This window comes from Bison bison, unplaced genomic scaffold (assembly GCF_000754665.1).
Source record: "Bison bison bison isolate TAMUID 2011002044 unplaced genomic scaffold, Bison_UMD1.0 scf7180017864037, whole genome shotgun sequence".
Classification (NCBI taxonomy): Eukaryota; Metazoa; Chordata; class Mammalia; order Artiodactyla; family Bovidae; genus Bison; species Bison bison.
Genome location: NW_011494609.1, coordinates 7,573,845 through 7,577,935, shown reverse-complemented (window position 1 = coordinate 7,577,935; position 4,091 = coordinate 7,573,845). Strand labels below are relative to the sequence as shown.

At 55.6% G+C, this 4,091-nt stretch overlaps 1 protein-coding gene across 1 annotated transcript in view; it reads left to right on the top strand.

The window, feature by feature from the left end:
- PDXK (pyridoxal (pyridoxine, vitamin B6) kinase) overlaps nucleotides 1–4,091 on the top strand; it is a 26,243-nt gene that overhangs the window by 562 nt on the left and 21,590 nt on the right. The gene's annotated exons all lie outside the window — the stretch shown is intronic.

The following is a 4,091-nucleotide window of genomic DNA, read 5'->3' as shown; positions in this document are numbered from 1 at the left end:
ACCTTGGCCCGGCAGCCCGGAGGATCTGGAGCGCGGGGTTCCAGACGCGGGCGGGGTAGGCGGGCACTTTGCAGGGGCGGAGGCGGGGCCGCACTTGGACCCAGGAGGGTGGAATGGGGACGGGGTGGGGACGCTATGTTAGAATGAACACCCCGGGCGCGTGCTGTGAGCACCCGCCAGCCCCCACCCTTTCCCACCGGCCCGACCCTGGGAAAGGGAAAATGCGGAGCAGCGGCCGGAGACCCAGCGAAGGTGGGCGCTGGGCAAGCAGGTCTCTGCACTGCTTACCTGGTGGGCGACCCGTCCCCATCCGGTCCCCGCCCCCTGCGGATCGGGAGGCTCGCCGTGAGGCCCTGGGCGGCCAGGGTGGGCTCCACCCTGCGACTGCCTGTTGAGGGGCGGTAGCCGGGAGGGGATGGGACGGAGGGGGCCTACCTGCAGGTGTTGGCTCCGGAGAAGTAAAGCCCAGAGGGCATTTCAGGCCGTGCAGGGTCTGGCTGTAGATGCAGCTTCCTACATGTGTCAGCCTTTCCCTACTAGGGTGCCCACGGGCTTCCTCCTGCTTCCCCCACCTGTGCTCCGTGAGGGGCTCACGGTCTCTCTCTGGGTTATCAGTGAGCACCACTGCTTCCTGTCTCAGCCCCAAGGTTGTGGTTGGGTAGCCCCTTGGAGGGTCAGGATGAGGCCTGGGTGCAGTGGGGTGTCAGCGTTGGGGTCACCGTCACTTCCTTGCCCTGTGGGCTAAGCAGGGGGCTGTGCGTCCGGGCTGGTGGCTCTCTTGGACCATGCACCTCTGGCCCATTGTCCTTGGGTCCTATCCTTGAACATGGAGCTAGTGTCTGGCCCCTGCTGTGCATGCTGTACGTGAGGGCCTGTGCTGGACCCTCAAGATCACAAAGGGCCACCCAGTCACAATGGCCTGTAGGTGCCAGCTGGCTGGAGGGGCCGTGGGAAGGGTTGGAACCCTTCAGTAGAGCTTGAGGGCCGACCTGAGGCTGGCCTGCCCATCTTCCGGGGAGGAGGCAGTGGAACAAAGACTTGAAGGTGGCATGGTACAAGGGTTCAAGTCCAACTGACCTGCCTGGCCAGCTCCCTGTGATCTTTGAGCACCCGTGGAGATAATGTGAGGCCCTTGGCCCTCCCATTCCCACCAGCGTTGGTGCAGACCATGGGGGCAGCCAGGGTGCACTCCAGGACTGGTCCCAAGGCCCCAGCTCTTGGTCACTGATTGCTTGGGCAGGGCCTCTATGGTGGGGCAGTGCTGGGGTTGAAAGTGCAGGATCCCTGCAGCAGGGGCAGCCGCAGAAGGTGGAACCAGGAAGTTCCCTACCAGATAGTGGTCCGCCTGCACCCTGCCTAGAGGGAGCTGCCCTTGGCAGAAGTGTGCAGAGGTGTGTAGACTCTGCTGCTTCCCTGGGCCTCTGTCTCTCCCTGTGGCTGCTCCTTTATCTTTCCTTGGGCAAGTTGTTCCTCTGATCATCTATTCCTTGATTTCTAGGCACTGACCCTAAACTTGCAGACCAACATGTCCTTTGCCAATTACTTGATGGGATGCTCCTCCAGACCACCCCCCTTGGGAAGGGCCTCTGAAGGACTGAACCTTGGTTCTCACCTGAGGTCTCCTCTCTATCCAGCATCCTTACCTGTGGTCTTGAGGGACAGACGTCGGGGGTGCTATCCCCCTTCTGTATCTCCAGGGTGGGGGTAGCACCTGTCTCTGACTTAATCCATCCCTGCACTTCCTCTTGTCTGCTTAAAGAAAAACGCACAGCAAGGGAGTTGGAGTTTTAGTCGTGGACTTACTGAGGACTGTAAGGGGGACAGTCTCTCAGGGCACTGCTCCAGAGAGGTCAGGGAGAGGCCAGTTTGTACATGAGGTTTTGGGAGCTGGGAAATACTTGCATTCAAGCTTACTTCTGGGTAAAAGATTACTGCTAATCACGAAGAACAGATATCTTAAGTTATTGATTTTAGTGGTATTCTAAGTATGGAAAGATGCAGGAATTTGAAATTCTTTCTGAGATACGCATCTAACATCTGTTTATCCAAAGCACTGAGTACCTGCTCCTGTTTTTTATATCCTGAATTCCTCAGATGGGCTGCTGTGGCTTAGACTTAACCCTTGTAAAATTGGAAGTGAGCCAGGCTCTTTTGTTATTTATTCACACTCCCCTGGAGGCTCATTCTTAAGCTGGGGACTTGAAGAGGCGGCCTTCCACCTTGAGCTCTCTAGTGCTCAGTTGCCTCATCTGTGGAATGGGCATAGAGCCTGACTCCAAGGACACAATAAGGGTGACCATCCCTGGGAAGTGCCTCAGAGGTGCTGGCTGCTGAGTGAGGTGGCCGCAGTGCCCAGGGTGCTTTTCTTAGTCCTCTCTGCAGAAAGACCAGACAGGGAGGTAGTAGGGCCAGTGGGCAGCCAAATGTGCCTGGGGCATCTAAGGGAGGCCAGGGCCTCCATCAGGCCTGGATCACATCCTTACCTGTGTCCTTTGCCCTAATCATTTCCTCCTCCTAACGTAGCCTTGGGCGGGTGGAAAAAGCTGAGGAGGGGAAGAAAGCAGAGAGGGTGGCTCTCAAAACATGCTCCACCAAACCAAGCCCACCTTGATGGTGTGAACTATGAGAGAATTGAAAGGTTGCTGCTGAACCACGAAAGACGCCGGGATTCTTGGCCTCCGGAGGAGAAGAATTCAACCCAGGGCCAGAGACGAGGCTTGATCGCTCAGAGCTTTTTAAAGTTTTATTAAAGTATAAAAGAGATAGGAAAAGCTTCTGACTTAGACATCAGAAGGGGGCAGAAAGAGTGCCCCTCACTAGTGCCAGCAATGGAGTTATATACTTCTAATTAGTTATTGGGCTTCCCTGGTGGCTCAGAGGTTAAAGCGTCTGCCTGCAACTCGGGAGACCTGGGTTCGATCCCTGGGTCGGGAAGATCCCCTGGAGAAGGAAATGGCAACCCACTCCAGTGTTCTTGCCTTAATTAGTTATTACAGTGAATCCAAAGAATGTCTGGAGGTTGTTAAGACCTTACTAGACCCACTCCCATAATTTACATTTTAAAATAACAGGATTAGCCAGAAAGGGTGGGGGGGAGTTCCCAGAAACTGTCCTCAAGCAGGATACATTACTGTTATGCAATCCTAAGGAATGTAGAGGGAAAAAAAAGTTTGTCCTTTCCTCTTCCTTGAGAATTTCAGACCCCTCTCTCCTTGGGGACCTCCAGACTTCTTTTCAGCCTGCCTAGGAATTGACTCTCTCAGAATAATAAACTTTGTTTCAGCCACGTGAGCACTCACACGGTCCTCGTTTGAGGTCCCACTTGGGACACACAGTTAGCCCATATGAGAACAATTTCCAGAGATTTTCCGTAGCTCACTGTACACTTTCTCCCATGGCCACTTAGTGCTTCCTTGTCCAGAGTCCAGATTCCCCACAAGTTTACTCACGCTTGCTTTGGCTAGGCTGCCGAGCTCTTGTAAGGGCTACAGGAGGCTCCGTGGGGTCTTCTGCAGGCATTTTGCTCCCCACTCAACATGTGAGCACTGCAGGAGCACAGAGGGGCAGGGCATGGTGCAGGATGGGCTGCGGGTGAACAGAGCCTGGAAGTGGCCGTGCCTTGCACAATTCCAGCAGGTGTCCCCTGACTACAGAGCTGTGCCAAGTTCTGAAAATGTTCTGAATTTTGATGGATGCTGTACAGCTGGAGATGCCACAGGTGGGGTTACCCACACAGCTGACTGTGGGAAGAGAGCTTGGAAATGGCAGGAGAAGGTGGGGTCTGGCCAGGCCCCACAAATGTGGGGAGGCAAAATATGCACTTGTGCGGGGTGGAGAGGCTGCCGGTGGAGGGGTGCCCGCGTCTTGGAGAAATGGCTCAGGGGCCCCCATGCCCCCCAGACATTCTCAGCCTCATCTGCACAGTGAGAACAGTCCTGTTAGTGATGACATGGTGCCAAGCTCCCAGGTTCTGCTTGTGGTGGGGTGCAGTGTGGATCCCTGCCCAGGGACCTCCCACCATTCCCAGAGTTGTCCTGGCTAGACGTCTGCAAGCTAGATGTCTGGGCTTCAGGGCTCTGGTTCTCAAACTG